This window comes from Schistocerca nitens, chromosome 4, assembly GCF_023898315.1.
Source record: "Schistocerca nitens isolate TAMUIC-IGC-003100 chromosome 4, iqSchNite1.1, whole genome shotgun sequence".
Taxonomy (NCBI): domain Eukaryota; kingdom Metazoa; phylum Arthropoda; class Insecta; order Orthoptera; family Acrididae; genus Schistocerca; species Schistocerca nitens.
The window spans coordinates 271,268,849-271,288,046 of record NC_064617.1 but is presented as its reverse complement, the minus strand read 5'-3'; the positions used below and the strand labels follow the sequence as shown (position 1 = coordinate 271,288,046).

Sequence of the window (19,198 nt, the reverse complement as noted above, 5' to 3'; positions counted from 1 at the left end):
CTAGGATTAATAACGGGACGTCAGGGGTTCAACTGCGAGAAGACGACCTCACCTGTTTCTCCCAGCAGGAAAGACATCTCACCGTTTTGGGTGCTGCATGCGCATGCATTTAACAAACTTGCATGCGATGTACTAGTTCCTGGGAAACTAATAGAATCGTTGTACGTGCCTGTCTTTATGTATAGATATAAGTAAGTAAGTAAATTGTTAATTGCAGTCCACACGTGAATGGGGAACGCTCCAAATGCCTATGCTTCTGCTACTAGGATTAATAACGGGACGTCAGGGGTTCAACTGCGAGAAGACGACCTCACCTGTTTCTCCCAGCAGGAAAGACATCTCACCGTTTTGGGTGCTGCATGCGCATGCATTTAACAAACTTGCATGCGATGTACTAGTTCCTGGGAAACTAATAGAATCGTTGTACGTGCCTGTCTTTATGTATAGATATAAGTAAGTAAGTAAATTGTTAATTGCAGTCCACACGTGAATGGGGAACGCTCCAAATGCCTATGCTTCTGCTACTAGGATTAATAACGGGACGTCAGGGGTTCAACTGCGAGAAGACGACCTCACCTGTTTCTCCCAGCAGGAAAGACATCTCACCGTTTTGGGTGCTGCATGCGCATGCATTTAACAAACTTGCATGCGATGTACTAGTTCCTGGGAAACTAATAGAATCGTTGTACGTGCCTGTCTTTATGTATAGATATAAGTAAGTAAGTAAATTGTTAATTGCAGTCCACACGTGAATGGGGAACGCTCCAAATGCCTATGCTTCTGCTACTAGGATTAATAACGGGACGTCAGGGGTTCAACTGCGAGAAGACGACCTCACCTGTTTCTCCCAGCAGGAAAGACATCTCACCGTTTTGGGTGCTGCATGCGCATGCATTTAACAAACTTGCATGCGATGTACTAGTTCCTGGGATACTAATAGAATCGTTGTACGTGCCTGTCTTTATGTATAGATATAAGTAAGTAAGTAAATTGTTAATTGCAGTCCACACGTGAATGGGGAACGCTCCAAATGCCTATGCTTCTGCTACTAGGATTAATAACGGGACGTCAGGGGTTCAACTGCGAGAAGACGACCTCACCTGTTTCTCCCAGCAGGAAAGACATCTCACCGTTTTGGGTGCTGCATGCGCATGCATTTAACAAACTTGCATGCGATGTACTAGTTCCTGGGAAACTAATAGAATCGTTGTACGTGCCTGTCTTTATGTATAGATATAAGTAAGTAAGTAAATTGTTAATTGCAGTCCACACGTGAATGGGGAACGCTCCAAATGCCTATGCTTCTGCTACTAGGATTAATAACGGGACGTCAGGGGTTCAACTGCGAGAAGACGACCTCACCTGTTTCTCCCAGCAGGAAAGACATCTCACCGTTTTGGGTGCTGCATGCGCATGCATTTAACAAACTTGCATGCGATGTACTAGTTCCTGGGAAACTAATAGAATCGTTGTACGTGCCTGTCTTTATGTATAGATATAAGTAAGTAAGTAAATTGTTAATTGCAGTCCACACGTGAATGGGGAACGCTCCAAATGCCTATGCTTCTGCTACTAGGATTAATAACGGGACGTCAGGGGTTCAACTGCGAGAAGACGACCTCACCTGTTTCTCCCAGCAGGAAAGACATCTCACCGTTTTGGGTGCTGCATGCGCATGCATTTAACAAACTTGCATGCGATGTACTAGTTCCTGGGAAACTAATAGAATCGTTGTACGTGCCTGTCTTTATGTATAGATATAAGTAAGTAAGTAAATTGTTAATTGCAGTCCACACGTGAATGGGGAACGCTCCAAATGCCTATGCTTCTGCTACTAGGATTAATAACGGGACGTCAGGGGTTCAACTGCGAGAAGACGACCTCACCTGTTTCTCCCAGCAGGAAAGACATCTCACCGTTTTGGGTGCTGCATGCGCATGCATTTAACAAACTTGCATGCGATGTACTAGTTCCTGGGAAACTAATAGAATCGTTGTACGTGCCTGTCTTTATGTATAGATATAAGTAAGTAAGTAAATTGTTAATTGCAGTCCACACGTGAATGGGGAACGCTCCAAATGCCTATGCTTCTGCTACTAGGATTAATAACGGGACGTCAGGGGTTCAACTGCGAGAAGACGACCTCACCTGTTTCTCCCAGCAGGAAAGACATCTCACCGTTTTGGGTGCTGCATGCGCATGCATTTAACAAACTTGCATGCGATGTACTAGTTCCTGGGAAACTAATAGAATCGTTGTACGTGCCTGTCTTTATGTATAGATATAAGTAAGTAAGTAAATTGTTAATTGCAGTCCACACGTGAATGGGGAACGCTCCAAATGCCTATGCTTCTGCTACTAGGATTAATAACGGGACGTCAGGGGTTCAACTGCGAGAAGACGACCTCACCTGTTTCTCCCAGCAGGAAAGACATCTCACCGTTTTGGGTGCTGCATGCGCATGCATTTAACAAACTTGCATGCGATGTACTAGTTCCTGGGAAACTAATAGAATCGTTGTACGTGCCTGTCTTTATGTATAGATATAAGTAAGTAAGTAAATTGTTAATTGCAGTCCACACGTGAATGGGGAACGCTCCAAATGCCTATGCTTCTGCTACTAGGATTAATAACGGGACGTCAGGGGTTCAACTGCGAGAAGACGACCTCACCTGTTTCTCCCAGCAGGAAAGACATCTCACCGTTTTGGGTGCTGCATGCGCATGCATTTAACAAACTTGCATGCGATGTACTAGTTCCTGGGAAACTAATAGAATCGTTGTACGTGCCTGTCTTTATGTATACACTCCTGGAAATGGAAAAAAGAACACATTGACACCGGTGTGTCAGACCCACCATACTTGCTCCGGACACTGCGAGAGGGCTGTACAAGCAATGATCACACGCACGGCACAGCGGACACACCAGGAACCGCGGTGTTGGCCGTCGAATGGCGCTAGCTGCGCAGCATTTGTGCACCGCCGCAGTCAGTGTCAGCCAGTTTGCCGTGGCATACGGAGCTCCATCGCAGTCTTTAACACTGGTAGCATGCCGCGACAGCGTGGACGTGAACCGTATGTGCAGTTGACGGACTTTGAGCGAGGGCGTATAGTGGGCATGCGGGAGGCCGGGTGGACGTACCGCCGAATTGCTCAACACGTGGGGCGTGAGGTCTCCACAGTACATCGATGTTGTCGCCAGTGGTCGGCGGAAGGTGCACGTGCCCGTCGACCTGGGACCGGACCGCAGCGACGCACGGATGCACGCCAAGACCGTAGGATCCTACGCAGTGCCGTAGGGGACCGAACCGCCACTTCCCAGCAAATTAGGGACACTGTTGCTCCTGGGGTATCGGCGAGGACCATTCGCAACCGTCTCCATGAAGCTGGGCTACGGTCCCGCACACCGTTAGGCCGTCTTCCGCTCACGCCCCAACATCGTGCAGCCCGCCTCCAGTGGTGTCGCGACAGGCGTGAATGGAGGGACGAATGGAGACGTGTCGTCTTCAGCGATGAGAGTCGCTTCTGCCTTGGTGCCAATGATGGTCGTATGCGTGTTTGGCGCCGTGCAGGTGAGCGCCACAATCAGGACTGCATACGACCGAGGCACACAGGGCCAACACCCGGCATCATGGTGTGGGGAGCGATCTCCTACACTGGCCGTACACCACTGGTGATCGTCGAGGGGACACTGAATAGTGCACGGTACATCCAAACCGTCATCGTACCCATCGTTCTACCATTCCTAGACCGGCAAGGGAACTTGCTGTTCCAACAGGACAATGCACGTCCGCATGTATCCTGTGCCACCCAACGTGCTCTTGAAGGTGTAAGTCAACTACCCTGGCCAGCAAGATCTCCGGATCTGTCCCCCATTGAGCATGTTTGGGACTGGATGAAGCGTCGTCTCACGCGGTCTGCACGTCCAGCACGAACGCTGGTCCAACTGAGGCGCCAGGTGGAAATGGCATGGCAAGCCGTTCCACAGGACTACATCCAGCATCTCTACGATCGTCTCCATGGGAGAATAGCAGCCTGCATTGCTGCGAAAGGTGGATATATACTGTACTAGTGCCGACATTGTGCATGCTCTGTTGCCTGTGTCTATGTGCCTGTGGTTCTGTCAGTGTGATCATGTGATGTATCTGACCCCAGGAATGTGTCAATAAAGTTTCCCCTTCCTGGGACAATGAATTCACGGTGTTCTTATTTCAGTTTCCAGGAGTGTAGATATAAGTAAGTAAGTAAATTGTTAATTGCAGTCCACACGTGAATGGGGAACGCTCCAAATGCCTATGCTTCTGCTACTAGGATTAATAACGGGACGTCAGGGGTTCAACTGCGAGAAGACGACCTCACCTGTTTCTCCCAGCAGGAAAGACATCTCACCGTTTTGGGTGCTGCATGCGCATGCATTTAACAAACTTGCATGCGATGTACTAGTTCCTGGGAAACTAATAGAATCGTTGTACGTGCCTGTCTTTATGTATAGATATAAGTAAGTAAGTAAATTGTTAATTGCAGTCCACACGTGAATGGGGAACGCTCCAAATGCCTATGCTTCTGCTACTAGGATTAATAACGGGACGTCAGGGGTTCAACTGCGAGAAGACGACCTCACCTGTTTCTCCCAGCAGGAAAGACATCTCACCGTTTTGGGTGCTGCATGCGCATGCATTTAACAAACTTGCATGCGATGTACTAGTTCCTGGGAAACTAATAGAATCGTTGTACGTGCCTGTCTTTATGTATAGATATAAGTAAGTAAGTAAATTGTTAATTGCAGTCCACACGTGAATGGGGAACGCTCCAAATGCCTATGCTTCTGCTACTAGGATTAATAACGGGACGTCAGGGGTTCAACTGCGAGAAGACGACCTCACCTGTTTCTCCCAGCAGGAAAGACATCTCACCGTTTTGGGTGCTGCATGCGCATGCATTTAACAAACTTGCATGCGATGTACTAGTTCCTGGGAAACTAATAGAATCGTTGTACGTGCCTGTCTTTATGTATAGATATAAGTAAGTAAGTAAATTGTTAATTGCAGTCCACACGTGAATGGGGAACGCTCCAAATGCCTATGCTTCTGCTACTAGGATTAATAACGGGACGTCAGGGGTTCAACTGCGAGAAGACGACCTCACCTGTTTCTCCCAGCAGGAAAGACATCTCACCGTTTTGGGTGCTGCATGCGCATGCATTTAACAAACTTGCATGCGATGTACTAGTTCCTGGGAAACTAATAGAATCGTTGTACGTGCCTGTCTTTATGTATAGATATAAGTAAGTAAGTAAATTGTTAATTGCAGTCCACACGTGAATGGGGAACGCTCCAAATGCCTATGCTTCTGCTACTAGGATTAATAACGGGACGTCAGGGGTTCAACTGCGAGAAGACGACCTCACCTGTTTCTCCCAGCAGGAAAGACATCTCACCGTTTTGGGTGCTGCATGCGCATGCATTTAACAAACTTGCATGCGATGTACTAGTTCCTGGGAAACTAATAGAATCGTTGTACGTGCCTGTCTTTATGTATAGATATAAGTAAGTAAGTAAATTGTTAATTGCAGTCCACACGTGAATGGGGAACGCTCCAAATGCCTATGCTTCTGCTACTAGGATTAATAACGGGACGTCAGGGGTTCAACTGCGAGAAGACGACCTCACCTGTTTCTCCCAGCAGGAAAGACATCTCACCGTTTTGGGTGCTGCATGCGCATGCATTTAACAAACTTGCATGCGATGTACTAGTTCCTGGGAAACTAATAGAATCGTTGTACGTGCCTGTCTTTATGTATAGATATAAGTAAGTAAGTAAATTGTTAATTGCAGTCCACACGTGAATGGGGAACGCTCCAAATGCCTATGCTTCTGCTACTAGGATTAATAACGGGACGTCAGGGGTTCAACTGCGAGAAGACGACCTCACCTGTTTCTCCCAGCAGGAAAGACATCTCACCGTTTTGGGTGCTGCATGCGCATGCATTTAACAAACTTGCATGCGATGTACTAGTTCCTGGGATACTAATAGAATCGTTGTACGTGCCTGTCTTTATGTATAGATATAAGTAAGCGAAGACGGCTTAATCCTGCCACGTAGATTTCTTTCCACAAGACGCACCTGAGAGTCTCATGGGCCGGTGGCCCGACATGCAGTTTGTCCTGTTGCATGGCTTACTTTAAGGGACTCGCAAGTTTATATATATATATAAAAAAAAAAAATAAAAAAAAGTGGTAGAGTGTCTGCTTCGCATGCAGAAAGTCCTGGGTTCAAATCCCAGCTCCTCCAATTTTTGTTTCTCCGTGCAGCAGTACACGAAAACTTTTGCCTATCACCATATTCTATAAAATTCAGTGTACAAGATTCTTCCCCCAAGCAAGTGGATTTCGTACAGTTCGACCGCATGGCGGGAGGACGATGACCTGCAAGAGCCTGGGCTGCGATCCCCCCATTGAAATGTTGCTCCAAAGCCTTCGGTATGGCGTGCGGAGTGCATCTGAAACATGTTATTTGCAACTCACCGCGACAACCGTCATTTGTTTTTTCGAGATACTGAAAAATGAAGGGGGCACCCGGGATTGAACCGGGGATCTCTCGATCTGCAGTCGAATGCTCTACGACTGAGCTATACCCCCTTTCACGATCTTTCTATTCCCATAACTTAAGGAAAAATATTATACTCTGCCTGGCTAAAGACGTCTAATCGAGCAAAATATTGCGTAATCATTATCTCTCAGTTATATATTAGCGTTAAACGATATAAATATCAAAAATACTAGACAGTTCGCGCCTGGAGAAAGTGTGAGTCGGCGCCTTCACTTTAATGTCAGAACGCGAAAATTGCACTAGTAGCTTTTTTCAAGCAAGTTCTGTTCGTCCGTTCTCTGTAATCGTTTGGTATCTGATTAAACTGACATACTCGCCTATGGCTTTCGTAAACGAAAATTTCACTGTGACCCCGACGTGATTTGAACACGCAACCTTCTGATCTGGAGTCAGACGCGCTACCGTTGCGCCACGGAGTCGACGCTGCTGAGGTCTTGTCATGAATAGGTTCCTCGAACACTTACTGTACCGTTCAAACCTAAGAAATAATGACAGTAGGATCCACGAGAGACTCGTCCCAGATGTAGTTGCTCTGGCGGGGGTGTAACTCAGTGGTAGAGTGTCTGCTTCGCATGCAGAAAGTCCTGGGTTCAAATCCCAGCTCCTCCAATTTTTGTTTCTCCGTGCAGCAGTACACGAAAACTTTTGCCTATCACCATATTCTATAAAATTCAGTGTACAAGATTCTTCCCCCAAGCAAGTGGATTTCGTACAGTTCGACCGCATGGCGGGAGGACGATGACCTGCAAGAGCCTGGGCTGCGATCCCCCCATTGAAATGTTGCTCCAAAGCCTTCGGTATGGCGTGCGGAGTGCATCTGAAACATGTTATTTGCAACTCACCGCGACAACCGTCATTTGTTTTTTCGAGATACTGAAAAATGAAGGGGGCACCCGGGATTGAACCGGGGACCTCTCGATCTGCAGTCGAATGCTCTACGACTGAGCTATACCCCCTTTCACGATCTTTCTATTCCCATAACTTAAGGAAAAATATTATACTCTGCCTGGCTAAAGACGTCTAATCGAGCAAAATATTGCGTAATCATTATCTCTCAGTTATATATTAGCGTTAAACGATATAAATATCAAAAATACTAGACAGTTCGCGCCTGGAGAAAGTGTGAGTCGGCGCCTTCACTTTAATGTCAGAACGCGAAAATTGCACTAGTAGCTTTTTTCAAGCAAGTGCTGTTCGTCCGTTCTCTGTAATCGTTTGGTATCTGATTAAACTGACATACTCGCCTATGGCTTTCGTAAACGAAAATTTCACTGTGACCCCGACGTGATTTGAACACGCAACCTTCTGATCTGGAGTCAGACGCGCTACCGTTGCGCCACGGAGTCGACGCTGCTGAGGTCTTGTCATGAATAGGTTCCTCGAACACTTACTGTACCGTTCAAACCTAAGAAATAATGACAGTAGGATCCACGAGAGACTCGTCCCAGATGTAGTTGCTCTGGCGGGGGTGTAACTCAGTGGTAGAGTGTCTGCTTCGCATGCAGAAAGTCCTGGGTTCAAATCCCAGCTCCTCCAATTTTTGTTTCTCCGTGCAGCAGTACACGAAAACTTTTGCCTATCACCATATTCTATAAAATTCAGTGTACAAGATTCTTCCCCCAAGCAAGTGGATTTCGTACAGTTCGACCGCATGGCGGGAGGACGATGACCTGCAAGAGCCTGGGCTGCGATCCCCCCATTGAAATGTTGCTCCAAAGCCTTCGGTATGGCGTGCGGAGTGCATCTGAAACATGTTATTTGCAACTCACCGCGACAACCGTCATTTGTTTTTTCGAGATACTGAAAAATGAAGGGGGCACCCGGGATTGAACCGGGGACCTCTCGATCTGCAGTCGAATGCTCTACGACTGAGCTATACCCCCTTTCACGATCTTTCTATTCCCATAACTTAAGGAAAAATATTATACTCTGCCTGGCTAAAGACGTCTAATCGAGCAAAATATTGCGTAATCATTATCTCTCAGTTATATATTAGCGTTAAACGATATAAATATCAAAAATACTAGACAGTTCGCGCCTGGAGAAAGTGTGAGTCGGCGCCTACACTTTAATGTCAGAACGCGAAAATTGCACTAGTAGCTTTTTTCAAGCAAGTTCTGTTCGTCCGTTCTCTGTAATCGTTTGGTATCTGATTAAACTGACATACTCGCCTATGGCTTTCGTAAACGAAAATTTCACTGTGACCCCGACGTGATTTGAACACGCAACCTTCTGATCTGGAGTCAGACGCGCTACCGTTGCGCCACGGAGTCGACGCTGCTGAGGTCTTGTCATGAATAGGTTCCTCCAACACTTACTGTACCGTTCAAACCTAAGAAATAATGACAGTAGGATCCACGAGAGACTCGTCCCAGATGTAGTTGCTCTGGCGGGGGTGTAACTCAGTGGTAGAGTGTCTGCTTCGCATGCAGAAAGTCCTGGGTTCAAATCCCAGCTCCTCCAATTTTTGTTTCTCCGTGCAGCAGTACACGAAAACTTTTGCCTATCACCATATTCTATAAAATTCAGTGTACAAGATTCTTCCCCCAAGCAAGTGGATTTCGTACAGTTCGACCGCATGGCGGGAGGACGATGACCTGCAAGAGCCTGGGCTGCGATCCCCCCATTGAAATGTTGCTCCAAAGCCTTCGGTATGGCGTGCGGAGTGCATCTGAAACATGTTATTTGCAACTCACCGCGACAACCGTCATTTGTTTTTTCGAGATACTGAAAAATGAAGGGGGCACCCGGGATTGAACCGGGGACCTCTCGATCTGCAGTCGAATGCTCTACGACTGAGCTATACCCCCTTTCACGATCTTTCTATTCCCATAACTTAAGGAAAAATATTATACTCTGCCTGGCTAAAGACGTCTAATCGAGCAAAATATTGCGTAATCATTATCTCTCAGTTATATATTAGCGTTAAACGATATAAATATCAAAAATACTAGACAGTTCGCGCCTGGAGAAAGTGTGAGTCGGCGCCTACACTTTAATGTCAGAACGCGAAAATTGCACTAGTAGCTTTTTTCAAGCAAGTTCTGTTCGTCCGTTCTCTGTAATCGTTTGGTATCTGATTAAACTGACATACTCGCCTATGGCTTTCGTAAACGAAAATTTCACTGTGACCCCGACGTGATTTGAACACGCAACCTTCTGATCTGGAGTCAGACGCGCTACCGTTGCGCCACGGAGTCGACGCTGCTGAGCTCTTGTCATGAATAGGTTCCTCGAACACTTACTGTACCGTTCAAACCTAAGAAATAATGACAGTAGGATCCACGAGAGACTCGTCCCAGATGTAGTTGCTCTGGCGGGGGTGTAACTCAGTGCATCCCGGCATTCGCTGTCGCCGCGGTCGGACGTGCTAGCTGGTTGCTCCGCGTCGTCGGTGTCGTTGCCAGTGTTTACTGTTTGCCGTTGTGTGTTTCCGTGTTCCGAGTGATTCACGTGCATTGTACTTTTTTTTTTTTTTTGTGGTCGTCCTTTTCGTCAGCAACTTGCCGATCTTGTACGGGATTCGGGCTTGACCGGATTCCATACAGCCACAGCGCCATGTCTACCACCATCCGGAAAAACACCCTGGTTTTTGGCTTTGACAAGGATACCCGCCGAGTTCAACCGACCGCCCTCGAGATTCATGACTGGCTAACCGAGGTAATAGGCATCACTTCTGATTCTGTGCACACCACCCAGCTAGATTCTGATCGTTATTGCGTGTTTGTCAAGTTTCTCAGTCCAGTAGCAGTTGATCGACTTCTTGCAAAAATCGGCAAACAAGTCCCTTTTGTTCATCGCGACGGCACCACTAGTATGGTTAATGTAACACGTGCCGATACCTCGATTCAGACAGTTCGAGTACTTAACTTGCCCATAGAGATTGACAATGCTAAAATTAAAGATGCACTTTCTAAGTTTGGTGAGGTTAAAGAAATTGTCAACGAAAAGTGGTCGTCTCGCTACAAATTACAATGTTTCAATGGGATTAGATCTGTGGACATGGAAGTAAAAATGAACATTCCTTCTCACATCACGGTTGATGGTTATAAGGCTCACATTATATATTCTGGTCAAGCCCCCACCTGCCATATCTGCAATGAACTAGGCCATCTTCGCCAGGACTGCCCCCGCCGAGTTTTTGTCTTAAAAAATAATCTCCAGCCGCGGCGTAGATTAACACTTAACGAGGTAATGGCAGTAGATACTTCTGGTTCTTCTGCACCCCCTGATGTTGATGCTCCCCAAGCAATTACCTCCGAGACCCCGCCCATAACCGCTGATGCGTTTCCACCACTCGTAGGACGGCAAACTGCTGCGCCAGTTTGTCTTGAAAGTGAATCTCAGCAAAAGAAAAGGCCGCTGGAACGTAGTGATGAGCATTCAGATGAGGAAGTATCTCACACGACTCCTGCAGCCCGCAAACCAAAACCATCAATCGCGGAGGATTTAGTACCACATGATGTTATGCGGGTCGATTTTGAAGCCAATGCGGATGGACTTGAGGGGATGTCGAATTCTGAGACGCCGGGTCATGAACAGGAACCTCCAATTTTGAGTGCCGCGCCCGAAGGACAACAGCCGCTACAACGCGCACACAGTGAGGAAGTGTTGTGTCAACAACGCGCTACAGCTGACGCCCGACAACAAGTTCCGGGCGGAAGTAAACAAGTGAGAGTGTTTACCAACCCGCCAGCTGCCGGCGGCAGTGCTGTGACAACGACACGACCGCGTCTCAAAGAATCCACAAAAACTTCGGGACCTCAAAACGCCCCACGACGAAGGCTCAATACACAGCCAAATCTCTCAGCTTCTCGCAACAAGGGAAATTCCACTTCCTCGCAGGCGGATGTAGTACCCCGAAATATTAGTTATGAAATTGTGAGGGAACGATCCGGTGATGACAACAGCAAGGAACTCGGCGAAGCCCACCCTCCACAGCAGTAATTCCGTTGGTACAAGGTTTGTTCCATGCTGTCACCTAAGGTTGCAAAGCTTCTTCGTGTTTTTTCTGTCCTTTTATCCGGTTATGGTTCACAGCATTCATTGTGTCGTTTTTGCTACAACCGGCCTATGATTCGTAGTGTATCACTTGTTATAGTTTTTATTTCGCTTCCTGCTCCAATAATCCTCTTATGGCTGCCCACATTATACCTTTTTTAATTCTGCAGCCGGCACTCTTGAGCTCGATGCAATCGTTTTGTTGTACTTTTCAATCTCATTACCTATATGCTACAGGCCTATACTATCACCTCCCTTAATATCAATAGGATTACGTCAGAGTTAAAATTTGCTTTATTAAAAGAATTTTTGTTTGACTCTGGTACAGATATTGCCCTTTTACAAGAGGTTGCTACACGGCAAATTAACATTCCCGGCTATGTTGCAATAATCAATTTCGCTCCTGAATTCAGTGCTGGCACAGCGATTTTAGTCAGGGAAGGAATACCTCTAACCGATGTCGAAAAGTTAGACTCTGGACGGGGCATAGGCGTGAATATCATGGGCGTCAGTGTAATCAATCTGTATGCACCATCTGGAAGTACACGGCGCGCTGACAGATCGAAGTTTTTTAAGGAGGATATCATTTACTTATTGCGGAGAGACTCTCCAAACTTGATCATTGCAGGCGATTTTAATTGTGTATTGCACCATAAAGATCAATCCCCCAATTTTAATTATTCCCCTGAATTAAACTTTCTTGTCTCCCAAATGAAACTGAGGGACGCATGGGAAGTTAAGTATCCCACGCTTGTGAAATACACGCACATTTCACATAATTCCAGTAGCAGGATTGATAGAATCTATATGTCAAGTCACGTAGTGAGGAATTTGCTACAAGTGGAAATCACTCCAGTCAGCTTCTCTGATCACTGTAGTGTGAGTGCCTGCATAAACTTAGACCGGCAACCAACTCACTGGTTTAGGAATCAGTGGAGCATGAATGTCGGCCTTTTCACAGCCGACGAGCTCGAGGTCGAATTAAAGACAGCTTGGGAATTTTGCTTGCGCTCTGTACACAACTTTCCGAGTGTTTTGGAGTGGTGGACCCGCAAGGCGAAGCCCAAATTACGAAAAGTAATTATATCTTATAGTATAGAGAGATCTCGGGCAGTTCACCGTACAATGGAATTTTACTACATGGTCTTAAGGGATTTGTATGATCAGGCTGATGGCTCAGACAGGCGCTTGTCCGACATCAAGAAAATTAAAGCGACATTATTAAGCTTAAAGAGAAAACAACTGGAGGGTCTTAAACTTAAGTCAAAAGCCAGATCTGTTAGCGAGGACGAAACGGCTGCGTTATATCATCTGATTAAACATCGCAAGAACCGACGACGGATATTCATGGACGAACTTAGATTAGAAAACGGTACTGTCCTCACTGTGCAAAACGAGATAATCAGAGAAATCCACAGATATTACAGTGCCCTGTATGAGGCAGAAGCAACGCAAGAGGACGATTTGGATGAGTTATTTGCGTTTACAACCTCCACAATTACGGCCGACGACAACGCCGGCTTATTGTCGGCTTTTAGTCCAGATGAAGTCCTTGAAATAATTCGCTGCTCCCCTAAAAGTAAATCGCCGGGCCCTGATGGCCTTCCGGTCGAATTCTATCAACGATATTGGAGTATCATAGGTGATAAGTTGACACAAGTCGTTAACGACGTACTGCGGGGAAAGTTTGTACCATCAGAACTTAAAGAATGTAAAATCGTGTTGATTCCTAAAAATAAGGGAGGTAAAAAGATTAATAACTTCCGGCCGATTTCTCTTCTTAATTCAGATTATAAGATTATTGCAAGAGCTTTAAACAATCGAATGATGCCGTTGACCACAAACCTAATTGGGCAACAGCAAACTTGTGCTTATAGGCGATCAATATTTCAGACTATAGCACAATATAGAGATATCGTCGCTCTGTCGTCTGCCAGCACCATTAATTGCGGCCTCCTTTTTGTCGACTTTTATAAAGCGTTTGATAGTGTCAGCCATAAATACCTCTTCGAAACGATGCGGAGGATGGGCTTCGGGTGTGACTCCATCGCTGTCGTGCGCAATATGATCACTGGTCTGGCCGCCACGATCTCCGTCAACTGCCAGCTCACAAGACCAATTACCATCGCAAGGGGTGTCCCCCAAGGAAGCCCCCTTTCCATGTTGCTCTTTGTCATCTCCCTAGAACCATTGCTGCGGCTAGTACAAGAGCACATGACGGGCATAACGATCGCCGGGCAGAAAACTGCAGTTGGGGCATATGCTGATGATGTCGGCATCGTCGTGAGGAACAGGGATGATGTGATTCAACTGGAGGCAGACCTCAGAAGCTATTGTTCCGCTTCTGGCGCAAAAATGAATGACACTAAAAGCAAATTTCTACGTATAAGGGGACTTGACGATGTCGGCCTAGAATGGGCTACCCCTGTTACGGAACACAAATCTCTTGGGACGATACTGACGGTCCCTCCACAAAGGATGATAACGGCAAATTGGCGGGATGTCTCGTTCAAAGTCAAGGGTGCTTTAACAGATAACGTTTACCGCAGTATGGACCAAATTCAGAGGGTTAAATTTATAAATACATGTATCCTGTCGCGAGCATATTATGTGGCACAGGTCTTTCCAATCCCCACTGTCATAGCCAAACAGATAATGAGCAAGTTGACCAATTTTCTGTGGCGGGGGGAAATATTTCGAGTTGACGTGAAGACTGTGACCCTCGACCCTCTGCATGGCGGTATGGGTCTGACCGATCTGAACGCCAAAGCAATGGCTTTGTACATTAAACGGATGACATCCTTAATCCAAAACTACTCTGACACCCTTACGGCAAAGTTGTTTGAGGCAGTCGCGCCGAACAGCGTAGAACCGCCGATCAATGTGCAGACGATTGACTACCAGCTCTCCCACATCCGCACATATTATCTGGAAAAGAGCTACTTGAGTAGGTCCTTCTCCAACATCGACCCTTAACTGCCAAGGACATTCTGGAGCACAGGAAACAGTATGAGGGCAAGAACAAAATCGAACAAAAGCACACTGGAGTCAATTGGGATGTCCTGTGGGCGAACATCAGCAGCAGTGTTCTTCCGTCCCTGGTCAGGTCGACATGGTACAAAACGGTTAACAACATTATCAGCACGAATGAGCGCCTGCATGCGATTGGGCTAAGCGACACAGCCCATTGTCCAGATTGTCACCAAGTGGATACTGTTCCCCACAGATATACTTGCAGTCACCGCATGCGCAATTGGCAATGGGTTCGTCAAAAGGTCGCCCTTATAACTAGGACTTCTGAAAATAACATTGACACGAAATTACTGCACAGACCAGACGTCAAATATTTTCCGCCAACTAAAAATAATGCCGTCATGTGGCTGTTGGGCCAATATACAAGTCATGTCTTCAATCGGCTGACGGGCGAAGATTACAGCGAGTTTCAGTTACACATGGAAACGGAATATATTAAAATTAGAAACTACGCGGATCACCGTCGCAAGTACGGTAATATGCTTCATATTGCATTCAATAGAACAGGTATTGGATAGCTGTTCGAGCTCTACAACCTTCACCCGTTTATGTATCAACCGAATGATCTGGCTCCAATCCCATATTGATGCTTTCCCCAAAAAAAAAAAAATAAAAAAAATAAAAAATAAAAAAAAAATAAAAAAAATAAAAAAATTAAAAATAAATAAATAAATAAATAAACTCAATGTCCCTTTCCCATCAATGTGAGTGATGACGGGTATGAGGGCGGCACCGTGGCCAGGCCTCGGACTAACTGACCCCTGCCCTCCTTGCCGCCATCTGCCTGCCCCGCTCGCTATACTATTTAAAAAAAATGGTAGAGCACTATAAAAAAAAAAAAAGTGGTTAAGGCGTCTGACTAAAAAAAAAGAAAAAAAAAAGTGGCGCAATTGGTAAAAAAAAAAAAAAAAAAAAAAGTGGTAGAGTGTCTGCTTCGCATGCAGAAAGTCCTGGGTTCAAATCCCAGCTCCTCCAATTTTTGTTTCTCCGTGCAGCAGTACACGAAAACTTTTGCCTATCACCATATTCTATAAAATTCAGTGTACAAGATTCTTCCCCCAAGCAAGTGGATTTCGTACAGTTCGACCGCATGGCGGGAGGACGATGACCTGCAAGAGCCTGGGCTGCGATCCCCCCATTGAAATGTTGCTCCAAAGCCTTCGGTATGGCGTGCGGAGTGCATCTGAAACATGTTATTTGCAACTCACCGCGACAACCGTCATTTGTTTTTTCGAGATACTGAAAAATGAAGGGGGCACCCGGGATTGAACCGGGGACCTCTCGATCTGCAGTCGAATGCTCTACGACTGAGCTATACCCCCTTTCACGATCTTTCTATTCCCATAACTTAAGGAAAAATATTATACTCTGCCTGGCTAAAGACGTCTAATCGAGCAAAATATTGCGTAATCATTATCTCTCAGTTATATATTAGCGTTAAACGATATAAATATCAAAAATACTAGACAGTTCGCGCCTGGAGAAAGTGTGAGTCGGCGCCTACACTTTAATGTCAGAACGCGAAAATTGCACTAGTAGCTTTTTTCAAGCAAGTTCTGTTCGTCCGTTCTCTGTAATCGTTTGGTATCTGATTAAACTGACATACTCGCCTATGGCTTTCGTAAACGAAAATTTCACTGTGACCCCGACGTGATTTGAACACGCAACCTTCTGATCTGGAGTCAGACGCGCTACCGTTGCGCCACGGAGTCGACGCTGCTGAGGTCTTGTCATGAATAGGTTCCTCGAACACTTACTGTACCGTTCAAACCTAAGAAATAATGACAGTAGGATCCACGAGAGACTCGTCCCAGATGTAGTTGCTCTGGCGGGGGTGTAACTCAGTGGTAGAGTGTCTGCTTCGCATGCAGAAAGTCCTGGGTTCAAATCCCAGCTCCTCCAATTTTTGTTTCTCCGTGCAGCAGTACACGAAAACTTTTGCCTATCACCATATTCTATAAAATTCAGTGTACAAGATTCTTCCCCCAAGCAAGTGGATTTCGTACAGTTCGACCGCATGGCGGGAGGACGATGACCTGCAAGAGCCTGGGCTGCGATCCCCCCATTGAAATGTTGCTCCAAAGCCTTCGGTATGGCGTGCGGAGTGCATCTGAAACATGTTATTTGCAACTCACCGCGACAACCGTCATTTGTTTTTTCGAGATACTGAAAAATGAAGGGGGCACCCGGGATTGAACCGGGTACCTCTCGATCTGCAGTCGAATGCTCTACGACTGAGCTATACCCCCTTTCACGATCTTTCTATTCCCATAACTTAAGGAAAAATATTATACTCTGCCTGGCTAAAGACGTCTAATCGAGCAAAATATTGCGTAATCATTATCTCTCACTTATATATTAGCGTTAAACGATATAAATATCAAAAATACTAGACAGTTCGCGCCTGGAGAAAGTGTGAGTCGGCGCCTACACTTTAATGTCAGAACGCGAAAATTGCACTAGTAGCTTTTTTCAAGCAAGTTCTGTTCGTCCGTTCTCTGTAATCGTTTGGTATCTGATTAAACTGACATACTCGCCTATGGCTTTCGTAAACGAAAATTTCACTGTGACCCCGACGTGATTTGAACACGCAACCTTCTGATCTGGAGTCAGACGCGCTACCGTTGCGCCACGGAGTCGACGCTGCTGAGGTCTTGTCATGAATAGGTTCCTCGAACACTTACTGTACCGTTCAAACCTAAGAAATAATGACAGTAGGATCCACGAGAGACTCGTCCCAGATGTAGTTGCTCTGGCGGGGGTGTAACTCAGTGGTAGAGTGTCTGCTTCGCATGCAGAAAGTCCTGGGTTCAAATCCCAGCTCCTCCAATTTTTGTTTCTCCGTGCAGCAGTACACGAAAACTTTTGCCTATCACCATATTCTATAAAATTCAGTGTACAAGATTCTTCCCCCAAGCAAGTGGATTTCGTACAGTTCGACCGCATGGCGGGAGGACGATGACCTGCAAGAGCCTGGGCTGCGATCCCCCCATTGAAATGTTGCTCCAAAGCCTTCGGTATGGCGTGCGGAGTGCATCTGAAACATGTTATTTGCAACTCACCGCGACAACCGTCATTTGTTTTTTCGAGATACTGAAAAATGAAGGGGGCACCCGGGATTGAACCGGGGACCTCTCGATCTGCAGTCGAATGCTCTACGACTGAGCTATACCCCCTTTCACGATCTTTCTATTCCCATAACTTAAGGAAAAATATTATACTCTGCCTGGCTAAAGACGTCTAATCGAGCAAAATATTGCGTAATCATTATCTCTCAGTTATATATTAGCGTTAAACGATATAAATATCAAAAATACTAGACAGTTCGCGCCTGGAGAAAGTGTGAGTCGGCGCCTACACTTTAATGTCAGAACGCGAAAATTGCACTAGTAGCTTTTTTCAAGCAAGTTCTGTTCGTCCGTTCTCTGTAATCGTTTGGTATCTGATTAAACTGACATACTCGCCTATGGCTTTCGTAAACGAAAATTTCACTGTGACCCCGACGTGATTTGAACACGCAACCTTCTGATCTGGAGTCAGACGCGCTACCGTTGCGCCACGGAGTCGACGCTGCTGAGGTCTTGTCATGAATAGGTTCCTCGAACACTTACTGTACCGTTCAAACCTAAGAAATAATGACAGTAGGATCCACGAGAGACTCGTCCCAGATGTAGTTGCTCTGGCGGGGGTGTAACTCAGTGGTAGAGTGTCTGCTTCGCATGCAGAAAGTCCTGGGTTCAAATCCCAGCTCCTCCAATTTTTGTTTCTCCGTGCAGCAGTACACGAAAACTTTTGCCTATCACCATATTCTATAAAATTCAGTGTACAAGATTCTTCCCCCAAGCAAGTGGATTTCGTACAGTTCGACCGCATGGCGGGAGGACGATGACCTGCAAGAGCCTGGGCTGCGATCCCCCCATTGAAATGTTGCTCCAAAGCCTTCGGTATGGCGTGCGGAGTGCATCTGAAACATGTTATTTGCAACTCACCGCGACAACCGTCATTTGTTTTTTCGAGATACTGAAAAATGAAGGGGGCACCCGGGATTGAACCGGGGACCTCTCGATCTGCAGTCGAATGCTCTACGACTGAGCTATACCCCCTTTCACGATCTTTCTATTCCCATAACTTAAGGAAAAATATTATACTCTGCCTGGCTAAAGACGTCTAATCGAGCAAAATATTGCGTAATCATTATCTCTCAGTTATATATTAGCGTTAAACGATATAAATATCAAAAATACTAGACACTTCGCGCCTGGAGAAAGTGTGAGTCGGCGCCTACACTTTAATGTCAGAACGCGAAAATTGCACTAGTAGCTTTTTTCAAGCAAGTTCTGTTCGTCCGTTCTCTGTAATCGTTTGGTATCTGATTAAACTGACATACTCGCCTATGGCTTTCGTAAACGAAAATTTCACTGTGACCCCAACGTGATTTGAACACGCAACCTTCTGATCTGGAGTCAGACGCGCTACCGTTGCGCCACGGAGTCGACGCTGCTGAGGTCTTGTCATGAATAGGTTCCTCCAACACTTACTGTACCGTTCAAACCTAA

General features: G+C 46.1%; 22 non-coding genes across 22 annotated transcripts; 6 read left to right on the top strand and 16 right to left on the bottom strand.

Moving 5' to 3' along the window:
- Positions 1 to 6,565: 6,565 nt before the first annotated feature.
- Positions 6,566 to 6,637, bottom strand: Trnac-gca (transfer RNA cysteine (anticodon GCA)). The gene has a single exon. It is a non-coding gene; the product is annotated as a tRNA-Cys (tRNA).
- A 318-nt stretch (positions 6,638 to 6,955) lies between these two features.
- On the bottom strand, positions 6,956 to 7,027 carry Trnaw-cca (transfer RNA tryptophan (anticodon CCA)). The gene has a single exon. It is a non-coding gene; the product is annotated as a tRNA-Trp (tRNA).
- Positions 7,028 to 7,145: 118 nt separating this feature from the next.
- Positions 7,146 to 7,217, top strand: Trnaa-cgc (transfer RNA alanine (anticodon CGC)). Its single transcript has one exon. It is a non-coding gene; the product is annotated as a tRNA-Ala (tRNA).
- Positions 7,218 to 7,492: 275 nt separating this feature from the next.
- Trnac-gca (transfer RNA cysteine (anticodon GCA)) lies at positions 7,493 to 7,564 on the bottom strand. Its single transcript has one exon. It is a non-coding gene; the product is annotated as a tRNA-Cys (tRNA).
- A 318-nt stretch (positions 7,565 to 7,882) lies between these two features.
- On the bottom strand, positions 7,883 to 7,954 carry Trnaw-cca (transfer RNA tryptophan (anticodon CCA)). Its single transcript has one exon. It is a non-coding gene; the product is annotated as a tRNA-Trp (tRNA).
- A 118-nt stretch (positions 7,955 to 8,072) lies between these two features.
- Positions 8,073 to 8,144, top strand: Trnaa-cgc (transfer RNA alanine (anticodon CGC)). The gene has a single exon. It is a non-coding gene; the product is annotated as a tRNA-Ala (tRNA).
- A 275-nt stretch (positions 8,145 to 8,419) lies between these two features.
- Positions 8,420 to 8,491, bottom strand: Trnac-gca (transfer RNA cysteine (anticodon GCA)). Its single transcript has one exon. It is a non-coding gene; the product is annotated as a tRNA-Cys (tRNA).
- A 318-nt stretch (positions 8,492 to 8,809) lies between these two features.
- Positions 8,810 to 8,881, bottom strand: Trnaw-cca (transfer RNA tryptophan (anticodon CCA)). The gene has a single exon. It is a non-coding gene; the product is annotated as a tRNA-Trp (tRNA).
- Positions 8,882 to 8,999: 118 nt separating this feature from the next.
- Trnaa-cgc (transfer RNA alanine (anticodon CGC)) lies at positions 9,000 to 9,071 on the top strand. Its single transcript has one exon. It is a non-coding gene; the product is annotated as a tRNA-Ala (tRNA).
- A 275-nt stretch (positions 9,072 to 9,346) lies between these two features.
- On the bottom strand, positions 9,347 to 9,418 carry Trnac-gca (transfer RNA cysteine (anticodon GCA)). Its single transcript has one exon. It is a non-coding gene; the product is annotated as a tRNA-Cys (tRNA).
- A 318-nt stretch (positions 9,419 to 9,736) lies between these two features.
- Trnaw-cca (transfer RNA tryptophan (anticodon CCA)) lies at positions 9,737 to 9,808 on the bottom strand. The gene has a single exon. It is a non-coding gene; the product is annotated as a tRNA-Trp (tRNA).
- A 6,084-nt stretch (positions 9,809 to 15,892) lies between these two features.
- Positions 15,893 to 15,964, bottom strand: Trnac-gca (transfer RNA cysteine (anticodon GCA)). Its single transcript has one exon. It is a non-coding gene; the product is annotated as a tRNA-Cys (tRNA).
- Positions 15,965 to 16,282: 318 nt separating this feature from the next.
- Positions 16,283 to 16,354, bottom strand: Trnaw-cca (transfer RNA tryptophan (anticodon CCA)). The gene has a single exon. It is a non-coding gene; the product is annotated as a tRNA-Trp (tRNA).
- A 118-nt stretch (positions 16,355 to 16,472) lies between these two features.
- Trnaa-cgc (transfer RNA alanine (anticodon CGC)) lies at positions 16,473 to 16,544 on the top strand. Its single transcript has one exon. It is a non-coding gene; the product is annotated as a tRNA-Ala (tRNA).
- Positions 16,545 to 16,819: 275 nt separating this feature from the next.
- On the bottom strand, positions 16,820 to 16,891 carry Trnac-gca (transfer RNA cysteine (anticodon GCA)). The gene has a single exon. It is a non-coding gene; the product is annotated as a tRNA-Cys (tRNA).
- Positions 16,892 to 17,209: 318 nt separating this feature from the next.
- On the bottom strand, positions 17,210 to 17,281 carry Trnaw-cca (transfer RNA tryptophan (anticodon CCA)). The gene has a single exon. It is a non-coding gene; the product is annotated as a tRNA-Trp (tRNA).
- Positions 17,282 to 17,399: 118 nt separating this feature from the next.
- Trnaa-cgc (transfer RNA alanine (anticodon CGC)) lies at positions 17,400 to 17,471 on the top strand. Its single transcript has one exon. It is a non-coding gene; the product is annotated as a tRNA-Ala (tRNA).
- Positions 17,472 to 17,746: 275 nt separating this feature from the next.
- Trnac-gca (transfer RNA cysteine (anticodon GCA)) lies at positions 17,747 to 17,818 on the bottom strand. The gene has a single exon. It is a non-coding gene; the product is annotated as a tRNA-Cys (tRNA).
- A 318-nt stretch (positions 17,819 to 18,136) lies between these two features.
- On the bottom strand, positions 18,137 to 18,208 carry Trnaw-cca (transfer RNA tryptophan (anticodon CCA)). The gene has a single exon. It is a non-coding gene; the product is annotated as a tRNA-Trp (tRNA).
- Positions 18,209 to 18,326: 118 nt separating this feature from the next.
- Positions 18,327 to 18,398, top strand: Trnaa-cgc (transfer RNA alanine (anticodon CGC)). Its single transcript has one exon. It is a non-coding gene; the product is annotated as a tRNA-Ala (tRNA).
- A 275-nt stretch (positions 18,399 to 18,673) lies between these two features.
- On the bottom strand, positions 18,674 to 18,745 carry Trnac-gca (transfer RNA cysteine (anticodon GCA)). The gene has a single exon. It is a non-coding gene; the product is annotated as a tRNA-Cys (tRNA).
- A 318-nt stretch (positions 18,746 to 19,063) lies between these two features.
- On the bottom strand, positions 19,064 to 19,135 carry Trnaw-cca (transfer RNA tryptophan (anticodon CCA)). The gene has a single exon. It is a non-coding gene; the product is annotated as a tRNA-Trp (tRNA).
- Positions 19,136 to 19,198: the final 63 nt, after the last annotated feature.